Source organism: Rattus rattus, chromosome 15 (assembly GCF_011064425.1).
Source record: "Rattus rattus isolate New Zealand chromosome 15, Rrattus_CSIRO_v1, whole genome shotgun sequence".
Taxonomy (NCBI): domain Eukaryota; kingdom Metazoa; phylum Chordata; class Mammalia; order Rodentia; family Muridae; genus Rattus; species Rattus rattus.
Window position 1 is genome coordinate 36,646,687 of NC_046168.1, and position 17,584 is coordinate 36,664,270.

The 17,584-nt window shown below is 44.0% G+C and overlaps 1 protein-coding gene and 1 long non-coding RNA gene across 2 annotated transcripts in view; both read right to left on the bottom strand.

The window, feature by feature from the left end:
- Positions 1 to 17,584, bottom strand: part of Tnfaip8 (TNF alpha induced protein 8) — a 113,997-nt gene that overhangs the window by 93,016 nt on the left and 3,397 nt on the right. The gene's annotated exons all lie outside the window — the stretch shown is intronic.
- LOC116884681 lies at positions 1,444 to 13,990 on the bottom strand. The gene is made up of 2 exons (XR_004385888.1): positions 13,807 to 13,990; positions 1,444 to 1,768 (listed from the first exon to the last, which is right to left on the bottom strand). It is a non-coding gene; the product is annotated as an uncharacterized LOC116884681 (long non-coding RNA).

Here is a 17,584-nt window from a genome sequence, read left to right on the forward strand (position 1 = left end):
GCTTATCTGTATAAACACAGATAAGCACAGACCCCATCCCTCATCGAAGAATCCTCTTTGGCAGCAGAGAGCTGTTACAGAGATCACAATTGGTCAAATGCAGAGACCAAGTGGCTGTGGAAATTCATTCCTAAATGGGTCATCTAGAGCATGACCCCTCTCCTAAGTCTCAGGGGAAGCTGAGGAAGAGGGGGTGGAAGATCATAAGAGACAGAGGACTGGAGTGGTGAATTCAAGAGGCCTTTAGACATAGCAAAAATGATGCAGCAGTATGCTCCAACAATCTAGGTACCTGCACATGACCACAGCAGTCAATGTTCTAGGACGGACGACGGTAAGGTTCACAAGACCCCACCCCTAGCTGAAGAGCTACAGGCACTTGATGGTTACTGAAAGACAGAGAAATGTAATTGTTCCAGGATGAACATCCTGTTGCCCAAGCCCCAAATCCATGTATACACAGGAAACACTAATTGGACTCAGTGTGTGTGTGTGTGTGTGTGTGTGTGTGTGTGTGTGTGTGTGTGTGTAAAGCAAGAATAACTATAGAAGAAGTTATGAATTCTCCACTTATTATGGGTTGTAGAGGTGGAACAGGGGAGTAGTCAGGGGAAAAACGAGGGGTAGAAAGAGTATAACTATAACTACTCATATATGAAATTCTCAAAAACATAAAGTTAAAAATAATAAGGTGAGATCATTGTAACACAAACTAATCCCTAAACATAAACTTAAGTTAAAATAACGTTTGTATTAATAACTGTGGGAGATGAAAGGAATGGCAAAATACTTTAAAACCTCTGTAAAGAAAGGTAGCTGTTTCTCAAGGTCAGAGGGAGTCAATGTGACTTTAAGTCAGGAAATGCAATGCTAACCCTTACAGCCTTGCCTGGGGCCAAAGCAGGTCTGGGTCCAAGAAGAGTATTTAGTGCCTGTTAAATTCCGTGTGTTTAATACCCCTCTTTCTCTTTGGAGAAGGCCTCAAAGAGATTCTGGTGTTTAGCCTAATTCTCTCCTTATGTTAACCATACTTCTTTGCCTCTGTGTACTGGTCAGATGTGGTTTCTCCTGAAAAGGGTCCTTAGAGATTAATTCTTCTGTGTAAATTATTCCATCCAATCAGTTAAGAGACAAGGATTTTTATTACGGAACAATTTGGGACTAGCTAAGGGGCTATGGATAGGGAAGGGCTGCTGGCCAGCTGCTCCCAACTAACACACCTTCGTAAATAAAAAGCCATTGCTCAGGCAAAACCTCGGCTAATCTCACAAGGATGCATGCTTAATCAGGAAAAGGCTTGCAATTGCTTCAAGATCTTAATCTCTCTGAGGTACAAATGTCAAGTGTCCTCTACTGTTTTGTTTTATTTTGTTTTGTTTTGTTTTGTTTTCAGCCCATCTAGGGAAGATCAGAATGAGATCTCTTCTTTTTTATTTTTTTTAAAGATTTATTCATTTATTATATATAAGTACACTGTAGCTGTCTTCAGACACACCAGAAAAGGGCATCAGATCTCATTACAGATGGTTGTGAGCCACCACGTGGTTGCTGGGAATTAACTCAGGACCTCTGGAAGAGCAGTCAGTGCTCTCAACCACTGAGTCATCTCTCCAGCCCGAGCTCTCTTCCTTTCAAAGCACACCATGGCACTCCTTCTGGTTGCATCTGTTTTATAGGCTCCGTTCTCTTTCTCAGGAAAGGCAGCAATCACTCGAATTTTAAGAGTCTCATCCTGAATCCCAGCCAAATGTCCACAAAAGCACGGGAACTGGGGAGGAAGCAATGCCAAGTGAAGTCACAGAGCTGCGTGTTTCCCGGTCAGTCATAAATAAGTACGTATGGGCAAACATGGAAGGGAACCAAGAAATGAAATTTGTTTTCACACAGTGTCTGTGGCCTCACGGTGCTTTCTTTCTAAATTTACTTTTCAGGGAGTTGTCTTAATAATGGGTGTGATATGTTTACTTTTTCAACTATCAAGATAAGATCTAGCTTATTAGATAAGAACTTACAATATTCAAGTACAGGGTGGTGACAAGGGAAACACCCAAAGATCCTGGTTGCCTAAATATCCCTCAATAATATTCCTCAATAAGGTTCAAGTTTAAACTCTGTAAGAGGAGATGGTCTAACCTATTAATCATAGTGGATTCTGAAGGAACAGTCCTTACTTTTAGCCTCAGCCTTTTTAAAAATTTATTCTTATTTTCGGTATATGTATATTTTTGCCTGCAGGATCATCATGTGTCTGCCTGGTGCCCACAGAAGTCAGAAGAGGGCATCGATCCCCTGGAACTGGAGTTACAGATATGTGTGCACTGCCAAGTAGGTACTAGGACCCTGGATGCTAAGCAAGAACAAATGCTCCTAACCACTGAGCAGTCTTTCCAGCTCTAACCTTAGACCTTTAAAAACAGTCCTTTGAATGAAAGTAAAAACATCTGAATGAATCATAAAAACGAAGTCACTCATTAATACACACTAATAACAAGACTTCCTTCATAGAAGCAGAAAGCAGACAGTGGTTGCCTGGGTTGGGTCGGAAGTATGGGGAAGGGTTACTCAACTGATACAAGCCTTGAGTTCTAAGATGAAGAATTCCAAGGTCTACTACTGTACCACATGATGTCATTCGCTAACAAGAGAGCACATCTTAAGTGTCCTGACCATATCTGTAGATTGTAACTTTAGTGAGAAGGTGTCCATCGTTGGTCATGGCAACTTTTATCCAGATGTAGGTGTCTATCAAATCAGTTTAGTTCTTGACTGGACTGCAATCAACATTCATTCATTATATCTCAATAACACCAAAAGAGGTAAAAACTAAAAAAGTCTTTACTGTGCCCAGGAAGCTATCTGAGGACACCAGAGAGAGCTGCAGGGGTGGAGTGCTGTAAAAATAGGAGCCTGTGAGGACTTATAGGACCTCTGAAGAGAGCAAAGTCATTTCTGGACTCAGAAGATTTGTGAGACAGCACCTGGGCTGTGTCCAGAACAGAGAAAACTTGGATACAGCCCAGCACACTCAGGGAAGAGCGGGTGTGGCTTGGTAGCCTGCTGAGCGATCTGGGAATGGGATGGGAAGTAAGCGCCCAGAGGAAGAGAGGGGTGGGGTCAGACAGGCTTGAGGGCTAAGCAGGAGCTTTGAAGCTGTTAGTCTATTCATTCCTCGCTTGCTGTTACAGGAGAGCAGGCTGAGACCTGGAAGCCAACTACAGTTTCTAGGAGACACAGCGCAGCACACCAGTGTGCACCAGTGTGCACACCAGTGTGCACGCAGCACACTCTTACATGAGTACTATGCCCAGTACACGGGACAGCCATCAACCATGGGTAACAAGCCAAGGCCAGGGCCATGATAAGCCACAGCACCCTTCAGAACGTCAATAGACACTGGGGGAAGCAGGGATGGATCTGAGCTAAAGAAACATTCAGCAGAGTTGTACTTTGAAAAGAAGTCAGGGCCGGGGAAGTGGAACTGGAGAGATACCCAATGCCGAGGCAAAAGTGTTTATGTTTGATTCGCTTTTCCCAGGAGGCTATTTTTATTCAGATTTTTCAAAGGGAGTAGTATTAGAAGGACTCAAAACCTCAACTGAAATCGAAATCCTCTCCTTTGCCAAATATGTTTTTTATTATGAAACTGGAGCACTACCGACGGAATAAAATGAAAATGTAAACCCCCTTCTCTCCCAAGCGGCTCTACTATTAATGGTACAGTGTTCATTCTTTCCAAAAATGCCTATGCACCCATCAACATATAATATGCCTTTTAAAGAAAACATAATGAGATCATTCTTTGGTGTTTAATTCAATCTGTCTTGAAGATCTTTCCATATCAGAGCACAGAGGCCAACCTTGTTCTCCAGCTGCGTAGGGTTTCAACTCCAGGAAACTCCATTTTACAGACACAAGCAGCCAAGCACATTGAAGCCATTGAAGGGTTCTAGTTGTTATTTTGTTTATTTTGCAGTTCTGGGGGGTTGAATGTGGGACCTCGTGCAGCTAGGTGAGCGATCTACACCAGGGCTATTCTCTCGGTCCTTGTTCATCCTGTTCATTCTTAAAAACAAAATGGTACTGGACCTTTTTTTGGTACAAAACCGAATTTACTTGTGGGTCACTCTATTAGCTTCCTGATATTGTCACAGATGGCTTCTCTATTTAGCATATGTAAGTGGAGTTAACGGTCACTTGGCAAGGAAAAGGATCATGAAGATGGTCTAAAAATAAATTTACTCTGGACAACACCGCACGGCACTGGAGTCTCCTGGGAGACCCTGAGCCAGTGCCTTCCCACCCAAGCTCCTTGGTTAAAATTTCCCATTCTATCCTGGGGCAGGCAGGGCCGTTTCCCTTCCCAGGGCACCCAGGACACCATCGTTCTTGTTCTACCAAGACTTGGGTCTCCCCTGGAACCTGTGCTTGCAGTGATAATAAAAAGTAAGTGCGATCGTCATCAGAACTTAGGATTCCAGATCCAGGGGGCCTGGAGGTAATAGTTTACGCTTTACGGTCTTAGATGGTGTGTTCGCTGACAGTGATTACACAGCTCGGCAAGTTCACACAGCCAGCTACTACTCAACCACCACCTACGTGCCTGTCCAAGGCTTTCCCCAACACTCAGGACCAAATGAGTATTTGTTTTAACTTTTAAAATTACATCTAATGACTTGGTGGAGGCTAGCACGTGGGCTGATGTCAGGGCACAGCTTTGGGGATTCAGTTCTCTTCGTTAACTCTGGTCAGCAGTTTCGGTGGCAAGCACCTTACCTGCTGAATCGTCTCGGTGGTCCAAATGTGCATTTTCAAAGGGATTCTGAGACTATGTGGAGACAGCACAGTAAAAACAAACCAAAAAGGAAAAACAACAACAGCAGCAGCAGCAACAACAAACCCAAACACTTCTTTAGAAGCTTTGAAGCTTTTCTTTATCAAATTAACAAGCTTAACAACTTTTGAAATTGACACATTAGTACACACACACACACACACACATACATGCATGTGCACACCCTTGCACATGCCTCATACACATGCATGTACACAGAGGGCTAAGGTACTAACAAGTGAGGGCAGGTAACACCGGTGACTTATCAGTATGACATGCGGCTCTCTGCAGCCAGCACAATGGCTGGGAACCACAGTCTGTCCATACCTCTGTCCATCTGTCGTACCTCCTCCCCTTCCCACTCATGCTCCGGGGTCTAGACCAGATATTTTTAATAGCTCTGAGGAAAGTCGATAAAAAGTTCTAAACTTAGAATAACAGCTCCATCATCTAACCCAGTCTTGAGCTCTATCTTTTACTGACCTATGGCAAGCACCTTCAGGTGCCCCTAGATGAAGCTGGTGACACAGATCCTGCAGCAGGAGTGGGGAGCAGACAGGGATGGAGAAGGGAGGGGGCAAATGAAATCAGAGACCTTGTGTCGTGTGAAAATCATAGGCAAACTCATTCTTTCATATGCAAACTAAAAATATCTTTATTAAAGATGGATTCAAATGTCAGCCTTGCCTTTAACCTTGGGTAACAAAGTTCTGAATGTTTTCACCTTGCAGGAGCCCTAACTTCTATTCTTAGCACCCACGTGCCATCCTGACCATCTATACATCTGGGTCTGGGAGATCTGATGCCCTCTTCTAGCACCACAGACACCAGGTACACAGGCAGCATATGGGGATATATGTATTTATATAAACATATAAATATTTAATATGCATATTAAATATATAACTTTCACATGTGTGTGTGTGTGTGTGTGTGTGTGTGTAAAACATAGAAAGCTGGCAAAAACAAGGAAAGGGTGCCTATCAAAGAAGCTGGCAGCCCCAGCACCTAGGGAGGCATCAGTGGTCACAATTGGAAGGCTGGAGAGGTAGATATGTGGCTGTAAGACAAAGAAAAGGAAAAGAGAATGTATGAACAGAGGAATCAAGCTTAGGAACATTCTGGTGTTCACGGTCATATGTGCTGAAAGCATAGGGTTCCCTACGAAGTACAAGGAGAACACAGCCTGACACCAAGTGCACAGGAACACCTGCCGCTCACGGGTTGTGCACCCATACACCTGCCCAGAGAAGAGCTGCTTGGTGAGCACAGCTGTAGCTGAGGGAAAGCCTCACCTCACAAGAGGAAAACAGTTCAAAAGGATAGGTGGTTCCTCACAGCCTAATAAGAACAGGAAAACCGTTAACTTCCTTGCATAACATGTAGTTAGTGCTAGCCTTGAACACTTTTAAGGTTCAGCTGACCTTTCAAAGACAAAAGTGCTATAGTTACTGAGAGCACAGAGTTATGTAGATCAAAAAGAAGAGATGATTTAGTATAAGAGCTGATCAAAATACAAACTAGCATTTGGTAGCAAAACAGCTCACTAATGCTAGTACGGGAATACAGTAGGTTAATTAAAATACATAGCATGATTGGTGCCCTCCAAAATGTTACAAGAGTGGATCACAAAGATCAAAAGAGAATTGTATTTTCATCATTGGACTTCTGACAAGGGTGACATACTTTAGATTCTCAAGGGAAGAGAATATGAGTTATGGATTTTATACCCAGCAAAATTGACTCTAATTACAAAAGTCACAAAATGTTAGTAATAGATCAGAGAATATTATTCCTATGAGTTCTTACTACCAAGCCAGCTAGATAATCTTCTTTAATTGAAATGTCTAGAGCCTCTGTTGTGAAGACTGGTGAAAATACCTAGAGAAATAACACAAAATAGAAATTACAAGGCAGATTGTTTGACATAATGGCTATATAATCTAGCAGTATAGAGAATAAATCATAAATAAAGTAGGTAGAAGGAGCATGGCATATACCAAATAATATTCTTGTTTTTCTATAATCATAGATGGTGATTATAACACGTGTTGTTATTTGGAGACAGCTACATGTAATTATACGGAGCAATCAAATAGGTAACTATATTTATTTCTCTCTCCTGTGACAAAAACAGGATTTGTTGATCACACGAGGCAAGAATAAGACCACTACCACAATTCTTGAGCCAAATTTGAAACAAGCTTTATTAAATACTGACCAGAAAGGTGGACATTAGTCCAGTCCACACCTGAAATTCCCAGAGAGTGGCCACAAATTATGTTAGTCAGGTGCATATTAAGGCAAAACCCACAAGGCTACTGATTTCCTGCCTTTGTCCAATTGGGGCAAGCATACATTCTGACATATTTCCTATCTATTAATCCCTGACCTATGTGTGATCAAGCACATCCTATGCAGTTGGGGCAATCAATCTTGTTTATAGAAGTGAAAACTTATGGTTTACTATCTTGCATGAACCGTAGCATTCCAGGACCTTAGCATTTCAGGATGTTTTCTGTCCTAACAACCATCCCCCCGCCCCCTGGTCATGGCATGTGAACTGGAGACATCAATATGAACTTCAAAAGGCTGTATCTTCACAAGGGTGTATGTTTCTGTATGGATGTGTGCATTCCTCCCAGTTGGAACCAGTGGGAATGCCTACAGAGAATGGCTGTTCCAGTGAAGGGCATCTCCTACCTGTTTTATGGTCTGTAAATATCGCTAGAAGAAACCAGAGATTCTGAGGCTCCTTGAATGAGGCAGAAACATGTAAGACAAGCATGGATCACCTCAGCACAGCAGCAAATACATTACAGAAGGACTCCAGAGACAACAGAGGATACATCCCCTGGTCTATCAGCCCAGGGTGGAAACTCACTAAGTATATCTAATTCTATAAGCTAATACTGGTTGAAATTTTAAGTTTTATTATCTTAAGCTTTTAAAGTAATAAAGCCTCCCTATCACCTTCCAAGAAAGATAGAGACTAATTCTAGAAAAACTGGGTAAAACAAGGACATAAGCGTTTAATCTAGTGGTTCCTATGTGAATTGTTGGGCAATCAAGTAATGATCAAAGACTTTATAAAACGATTCTGCCTATAACTGAGATGATAAAAAGGCAGAATTGAAACTCCCCACTCTGCGACTCCCAGGAAATGTTACTTCTACAGGCTGCGGGCCAGTAGCTCCATCCTTCAGAAAGTGGAAAAACCAGACCCAGGGACCGTCCAATAACAGCATATTCTACCAGTAGGGATCTTGCCAGAGGGTCCTGCCTGAGTCTGTGGGCTGGAGCCGGATGCAGGAAACAGGAGGCAAAGGAGGAGCTGCATCTGGATGACCAAGTGAGGGGATGCAGAGCTAACGACCCTCCTCGGTGAGAGGAAGGTGGTGAGGGAAGTCAGTCCAGCAAAGATACTTATAAAACACACCGGATGGTGGCACATGCCTTTAACCCCAGAACTCAAGGCAGAGGCAGGAAGACAGTGGAGTTCAAAGCCAGTCTTTGGTTTACAAAGTGAGTTCCAGGACAGCCAGGGCTACACAAAGAAACTCCCATCTTAAAAAACCAAGACACCCCAAGATTTTTTTCTGTCAAATGAGCAAGACTAAACCCCTGTGTGACAGAATGCTGACTTAGATGATACAACGAAGAGGCACCAGAAAAGGCTTCCTGCTAACAGGTCAACATTTAGTTCTGGAGGGACAGAGGGATGTGTGGTTGGTACACAGTGGGGCTCCCCTGACACTGTTGATGTGTGCTTGCCTTACAAAACCTCCCAAAGTCCTGTTCTTCTTTTGTGTGGATTTCTGGTATTTGTGTTTTATTCTGCAATAAAAAAAGAGTTAAAAACTTTTTTCAACATGTCAGTACGTTGGAGAGGACCTCGGGATTTTGGACAGAGGAGCTGGGAACCAGACTCCCAGAATTCTGTTCCAACCACCCATTTGTGTTTAAAGTAAACAGTTTTCATTTACAGGCTCAATTAAAACATGACATAACATTTCAAAATACGTTTAGAAGCTTGTTACATATGACGTGCTCCAAGAAATCTCAAGGACAACTGTAATTTAAAATGACGTTGTTTGGGTTGGTGCCACAGCTCAGTTAGCACACTACTACCGATGTAGCACCTATGGGCACTGGTTTGTAGCCCTAGCACTCTGTAGAAGCAGGAGGGTCAAGAGTTCAAAGTCAACCACAGCTGCATGAGGAGTTCAAAGCTAGCTTGGGATATATGAGTCTTGGGTGGGAATAGGCAGGGGACCTTGCCTTGAAAGTACAAAAGGAAGTTAAGTGTTTGGTGCTCAAGGCCCAAAACCCACCCTGGAAATGTGGAATGGATGCCTCAACACAGTGCTCGATGCATCTTTCTCTAACTAAAAACGCCACAATATAAAAGAATGAAACGTGGAGTCCTGCTCCGTGTGGAACCAGCTGGCTAGAGACCTAAGGCCTGTAGGAGGTCACAGGAAATGGAAGTGTTCTAGCAGCTATTCTGAGGAGCATATCCCCTAGAGCAGTTAGAACACAGCAGTGTGGGCGGAGGCAGCCGAGCGAGGGTGTGGCCCTGGGTCAGCTGGACAAGCTGCAGGAGGTTATTAACCTTCCTCACCTGGACGAGAGGATTAACAAAGGTTCCTTTCTCAGGGTTCCACTCGGAAGATGAAATCGAATAACAGTATAAAGCACTTTGCACACAGTGCCTGGCCCATCCTAAGCACTAGACAAATGTTTGCCCTGATTATTGAGTTAGCAAACATTTGTGGAAATGTAAAGGATTTTTCTAGGCTCAAATGCAGGATGATTTCTCCATAGTAAAGACTGCCATTTTTTAAAAACCCCCTAAACAAAAACTTTACTGCTGACAGTTCATACTCACATGGGATTTTTTAATATCTTTAAATCATTTGATATGTTTTTAAAAATACCCTCCCAGTAACCATCATCAGTAGAGTTTTAATTCCAATAAGATTTATGGTCAAGACGAGCCTTAATTCAGCCTTAACTCAGCAGGTGGGCAAGCATCTTAATTCAGATGCTTTACCTGCCTAAGCGTCTGGCCCCCCTGCCTCTTCCTATTGACACACTGGAGAGTGCATTGTGACTCCATTTTCACGGCTTTCTTTGAAGTTGTGACTGGGTCTAGCCAATAAGGTCATGGAAGCTTTGTGAATTACTTACCTTCCGACAAAGAGGGCTCTACAAGAGAATGCTTGGCATTGCTGCCTCTGGAGGAGACTGGTGGGCCATGCCCACTGCTAAAGATACCCATGCTACCTTTCCTTTGCCTAACTGCCCTTCGCAAATATGCAAATGAAAGATAGCACACATGCAATGGTTGGAAAAGAAAGAAGTCAAACAACACTGTCAAAGCCACTAACAACAACCTGAACACACCCAACCACAGATTACCTTCATAAAAATAACTTAATATTCTCACTGTTAAAACCACCATGACTCTAGCAAGCGCAAGGTCCTGGGTTCGGTCCCCAGCTCCGAAAAATAGAAAAAAGAAAAAAAAAGCCACCATGACTGTGGCCGCCCCCTTAACCTGTATTCACAAAGTTCCCTGATCAATACGAACTGACTGAATTGTTTCCTCCTGCTGTCATTGAACATAAACCCAAAGGAGAGGCCACTGAGACACGAGGTCTTTGGCGCAGTGGTTTGAGTGGAGCAGTTCTGCCCCATAGGTTAATGTCATAAAGCAAGTCAGTCAGTGAGCTCCGATGAATGGACAAGAAGCCCTCTCAGGAGATTCTTCTCATATTTTGATATTTGCCTCTTCAATCATCAGAATTGTAAAAAGTTATTTTCTTTATAAATGACCCAATGTTGGGCATCTTGTCATCACACACACACACACACACACACACACACACACACACTCCCAAAAATCCATGTGCTGAACCATTGTCTCTCAGAGCACAACTACATGTAAAGACAGAAAGAACTGTTACAGAACTAGGTCAGCTAAAGCAAGGCATTATTAGGATTGACCCTTTCCCAGTATGACTGGTGTCCTTATAAAATGAAGAAATGACACACAGAGGTACCAGGCAGGCGCACACACATGACCCATTGCTAGCAGATCTCAACTACAAGAAATACTGAAGAAAATTCCTCATGGGCCCGAAGAGATGGCTCAGTTGGCAAAGAGCTTGCCAGGCAAGTATGAGGACCTGAGTTTATTCACAGCCCCAGAACCTAAACCGAAAAGGAAAGGACGCACCCGGCACTGTGCAGGCTGAGACAGGCCTGAATCACCATGTTCCAGGTTCACTGAGACCCTAGTTTATAAGCAAGTTAGAAAGCAAGACCATCTGACACCCACCTCTGGCCTCTATATATAAACACGCACTCACCTGTATGCATATAAATGCACACACACACACACACACACACACACACACACACACACACAAAAAGAACTAAAAGAAAAAAATTCAACTCAGAAGAACAAAAACATACCAGATGTACACTTGGGTCAACAGTAAGAATGACAGGATCCGAATACATCAAGTGAGTAGGTGAATTCAAAATAAAAACAAAAACAAAAATCCAATTTCTTTCTGGGGCCAGTAAGGTGGTTCATCAGGTAAGGGCATTTGTCACCAAGCCTGACAACCAGAGTTTGATCCCTGAAGCCCGCATGATGGACGAAAGACCAACTCCCGTAAGTTGTTCTCTGACTGCACATCCGCCATGGCACGAGAGCACGTATGTGCGCTTACCAGAGTGACTTCCCAGCGTAAGTCAATAAATGGGAAAGAAATAGCTTTCTCTGCTTTTGATTTCTATAAACCTAGATTATTATGGGCAGAAGTGTGTCCCTCTAACTTTTTTATATCAAGGCTCAAACTCCCAATATTCCCATATATGGATATAGTCCTTTAGTAAAGAGATAATTAGTGGTAAATGAAGTCACAAGGGGGGAGCCCTAATCCAACATGATTGGTGCCTAATAAGAGGGACAGATACCAAAGCCATTCACAGCAGGACATAGAGGGAAGGTGGCCATCTGCTAGGCATGGAAAGAGACCCCAGGAGAAGCCAAGCCTCTGATATCTTGATCTTGGACTAATTCTCTAGCATTCTGACAGCCTCAGAAACAGGATCATGCCTACCATGACTGTGTACTTACTAACAGAAGCCATAAAAAGGGAAAGAATTCTCAGGTTTATGACAGGGATAATTTTGGAGACGATGTGCTTGTACCATGCATCAGGCAGAAGGTGGTTAATTCTTTGCCCCTGCCATCTGTCTCCGACGCCAGTGTCCGTTCTTCCATCTGTTCACCCTTCAGAGGCTGAGGCTGGAAGGCCTAGTCTACTGGATCTGAGCCAACAAACCAAGAGGACAGAGGCTGGGCTCAAAATTCACCAATCTTCACACTTGTTAGTACCCAATCAAACATCTAAAGTTAGACGGCAAAAGCTGTGAACCAACTAAAATTAGTCCTAGCACGAGGAGCAAGCCTCCATTAGTCACACTTTCCATGACCGTGTTAGAATAAAAAAAATTAGAAGGAACCAAAATTCAGCACAAGGAAAGGAGTTCTCCGGTACTGATACAACCCAAAATTCAGGGGAGAGAAAAGCAGAGGCCACAGCGAGACGGCTTCTAAGAGAACACGGTCTTATCCGGTTGCCTACCATTGCACAATCGAAGAGGAAATGTGAGAACAAGACAGGTTATTCCTGGAGGTTCCAGGACCTCAGGGCAGGACAAGAGGCCTAGGCTAAAGAAAATGGGTCACTTGGCAGCTCAGAGTCTCAGGCTGTGCATGAAGGAAGGGTGTCATCCCAGAGCACCTTCAGTGTCCTCAAGCCAGCCACACAGCAAACCACACCATCGGCACCACTGACATCCAATTCTGACAGCACTAATTACCTACTGAATTCTGAGCAGGTCCTCCTGTGACCTTTCATGGACGTCAAACTTGACTCTCTTTGTGGGGTACCACTAGGAGTCTTTATTGTTAACATTTTCCAATCCAGCGAGAACCTACTTAAACAACCACTTTGCGATTTCTTAAGATGACTTCTTTTATTCTCTGTACATAATTCATTTCAATGTTCTTTCCCCTCTAAAGCCACTCTATACAGAGAAAGTAACAATGCTAGGCTGAGGAGAGGGTTTGATGGGGAAAGCATCTGCCGCGCAGGCAGCGTGCCTCTGCAATCCCAGTTCTGAGGGGCAAATGGGTGTCCCTAGTCAAAGCCATGAGCTTCACTTCAGGTTCAAAAAGACAACCTGTCTCAAAATTGAAGAGAGTGGGGGAAGAGTCCTGACACCAATCTCTGGACTCTACACGGACATGCACATAGGTCCATGCCACCAACCACATTCACATACAGGAATACATACACATGTGCAGAAATATATAAAACACACACATTTGTACATACAGCAATACACATAACACACATACACACATATGCATGTACATACAGCAATATATATATATACACACACATGCTCACACAGTAATATATATACATATATACACATGCATATATAGCAATATATACACATGCATGGTCACACAGTATAGATAGATAGATAGATAGCTAGATAGATAGATAGATAGATGATAGATATAGATAGATATATGTGTATAGATATAGATATAGATAGATATAGATCTATAGATATAGATATACATACATACATATACAATATATATACACATGCTTATACAGCAATATTTATACATATATAGCCATATATACATATATATTATATATACACATGCACACAAATTACATAGATATATGTACAAATATAGATATCTGCTGTCCAAAAATACCTTTTCTCAAACAGGAGAGGAAAACAGCTCTCACAGAATGGAGGCTCTACTTTTGCCATCCCTAGCTCCCCGGGAGTGAGGGTAGAGTAGAGCAGAGGTAGAAACACAGATTCCCAGGTCTACCCTGGTAACAGAACCCAAGAACATTCACCTTTAACATCAAGTTTTCAAAGTGAGTGGCACATTGTCAGGCCAGAACCTTTTTGGCTTCCTAGAAAACCCCAGATCTATCCACCTGGGTAGAGGCTTCCTGTTGGGAAGGAGCGCGTGCACAGTACACCAGGCAGGGACTCCTTGCTGCCTCCTCCCGGAGTTTCCTGATACAGTTTCCTGAATGGTGAGTAACAGCAGCGTGTCTTTGGGTCCTGGCAGTTGCTTCAGATCATAAAAGCAAAGGAGCAGAGAGGCTAAGCATGCGTAAACAAAGGTCATCTCGAGAAGCTAAGGAAGTCTGGGCTCTGACGACTCCCAGGTACACCCTGTGAGTCACCGGGGGCGGGGGGGCTGTCTACACTAAGGTGATGACAGGGTTATTTAATCAAACACCAGCCATTTCCCAGAAAAACCTCCTCATCGTTTTAGAGAGAGAAGAGAAAATAAATTTGCTTCCTGATCACTTCATGGTGGAGTCAGGCACTGGACTTATTTCTTGAACGTCTGAGTCACCAAAAGTATGTCTTGAACTTCGAAATCTGTTGCCAACATTGTGCCTGCACTTTCCCCATAAGGACATGGCATTTTGTGGAGTGTGTGTGTGTGTGTGTGTGTGTGTGTGTGTGTGTGTGTGTGTGTTTGACTCTGATCTCAGTTGGCTGCACAGTCCAAGACAAGAAAGCATCAGTGTAGCAAGGTTGCCCGGGCAAGCTCTGTGTCCACCATTGTTGTTGAAAGCCATGTTGTAAGAATCTTTTTAAGCCGGTTTCGGCAGGGCACAACACCTCTAGTCCCAGCACTCAGGAGGAAGAGGCAGGCAGACCTATCTATCTCAAAAAAGAAAACTAAAATATGTTTTTAAAATTATGTGCACATACATGTGTACATGTGACGGCAGGAGGCAGAGGTCAGAGGTGTCAGATCCCCTTCCAGTTTGAGTTACAGGTGGCGGTGAGCTATCCAGAGTGGGTCCTGGGAACGAAACACTGGCCCTCTGCATGAATAGTAAGTGCCCTTAACCTTTCAGGAATCTCTCAGGACCTCCAAATCTCATTTTTAAAAAATAATTAAATCAACTGAACATGGGGGCACACACCCTTAACAACTCTGAACTCCTCGGCAGGCAGAATACATGAGTTCAAGGACAGTCTGGTCTATACAGTGAGCACTAGGATAGCCAAGACCAGGAAGGGACCCTGCTTAAACAAACAAACAAACAAATAGATGGGGTGGGTAGGGCTTTACTAAAAGAATCGGCCTACAAGAATAACCACCAGACGTGGCTGTCTAGGCTGCCTTCTACTCTTTGGTTCCTTTCCAACATGCAGTCACATATTGTGTGCCTTGCCCAGTGCTGTGTTCCCAGAAGAGCACAGACTTGCCTGCCCTTTGCTTCATGGAGTCCTGGGGCTCCTACTTAGGCTGAGTTCCTTGCCATGCCCAGGGCAGCTGTCTGTGTTGGCTTCTCTGCCTTCAATACCTGTTTGGAGCATGGGAGGGGTGAAAGGCCAACTCACTATTCGTCGCTTCGTTATGACAGATCTTAAAAGCCCTGTCACGTGTAGGGAAGCTGGATGGGCACCAGAACTCCTGTGCTGAGACACAAGCTAAGAGCCCTGTACTGGCTCATACAGCAGAGGCATTACCCTCAGAGAATCCTGTAATCTCACAGCAGGGACTCATTGAAACTACGCTGTATTCTCTCTGCTCTCTGGGCTCCTCTGGTTTTGTTAGAGAAAAATAATCCATGCCATAAGCACACTCGAGACAATCTACCACTATCCTCTCCCACACTACTGTAGCCCAGGATCACCACCATCCTCCTGAAAGGAGAGCAACTTGGCTATCTGAAGTAGGTCTAACTGAGTACCTTAAAATAGTTTGGCTTAGTCCATCCGGTGGTCACATAACACAAATACTGCCACCGACTTTGAGGAAGCAGGCTCAGAGCTGGTGTCAACTGTTCAAAGTAACAGAGCCCGTGTTGCCTGAGGCACAAGCAGCTGACCGCAGCAGAGTGATCCTCACCAAGTTCCTGACTAAACAGGTCATCACTACTCTTGTCAGCCATGAAACAAACATGGGGAAAACTGAACTAATTCTCTCCTGTTATCAAAGAGAACCTAAGCTTTGTTCATACACTGGTCTGAGGTACTCCTGCATTGTGCATTCCGATGCCCTCTTCCCCTCAGATTTTCCTTTTGGTGGAGACAAGTCCCTCCTTAGTCACCTTCATAGAAACCACACGTGTTTTTTTCTACAGCCCCTGTTCTCATTGAAAAGGGAAATACTGTGAGGTGGCCTCAGTGGCTTTGCAGCTGCTTGGGAACCTCGGCGGGTTTCCTCCTGTACTACGAATCCTCTACAGAAAAAGCATCTGTCCCCTGCTACTCCATGATTACTGCCTGAGGACTGCTGAAACAGGGATACTTTCAAACATTTCCTCAAGTGATGTCCCCACTTGACACAAATGGTTTAAGATTTATTGATTGATTGATTGATTGATTGATTGATTGTATATGAGTACATTGTTGTTGTCTTCAGATCCAAAGAGGGCATCAGATTCCATTACACATGGTTGTGAGCCACCATGTGGTTGCTGGGATTTGAACTCAGGACCTCTGGAAGAGCAGTCAGTGCTCTCAACCACTGAGCCATCTCTCCAGCCCCCAACACAAATGTTTAAGGAAAGAAAATATTATAGAATCAGATCTACTGCTGTTCTGTCTTTGCTTATTTAAAACAGACATCAGACAAAATGTGCCGGATGTAGTTCCTGTCTTCGGGTGTTACTGCTGTGCACAGACACCACGACCAAGGCAACTTAGAAGGACAATATTTAACTGGGGCTGGCTTACAGGTTCAGAGGTCCAGTCCATCAGCATCAAGGCGGAAACATGGCAGCATCCAGGCAAACATGATGCAGGCGGAGCTGAGAGTTCTACATCTTCATCTGGAGGCTGCTAGTGAGAGACTGACCTCCAGGCCGCTATGAGGGTCTTAAGCCCACGCCCACAACGACACACCTACTCCAACAGGGCCACACCTTCTAACAGTGCCACTCCCTGGGCCAAGCATAGACAAACCATCACGTTTCCTAATTATAATCAGAGAAATAAAACTATTATGAGAATAGTTTTACTATCCTAAGTACCTTTCCTCTGTGAAACACAGAAAACTTTAGTTCACTTTGCTTCAGTCCAGTCACCCTCAGGGACCTTCTTACCCAGGTCCTTCTCTGTGAGTTACAGGCCTTCAGGCCATCAGATAACAAGAGACGGCTCTGAACCACCAGGCATAGACTCAGAGCTCATTTAACGCTGCTATAAGAACGAGTGACACTCAGGTCCTTCATGCTAGACTGAGGAACTGGAGTCCTCCAAATCTGAGTGCCCCCAAACATTGTGGTGATCAGTGGCTTCTAAGACGCCTCATGACAGGCCTTCCAGAATCATCCACCCTCGATTTTTAACTCATCTCTGTACCTTCAGGCCAAAATAAAGAATGGTTTGTGGAGCTTTTTCTGTATGCTTTCGGTGCTCAGTGCAGGATGTGGGCACTGTAAGGAACGGAGCCATGAGGTCATAAAAGCTGCTCTGGCCAGGCACCACTCACATGTCCCCTCTTCGTTTCTGTGTCAGATAGAGATCCCTAACCACATGAGTTGGCTCTGTGTAGTCTGCCAAAGTCAGTGCTCTCAGAACTGGTACTGAGTTACCATTCCCCGAGTTCCTCCATGCCTTCTGGCCTTTCTACCTGTCCTGGAGAACACAGGA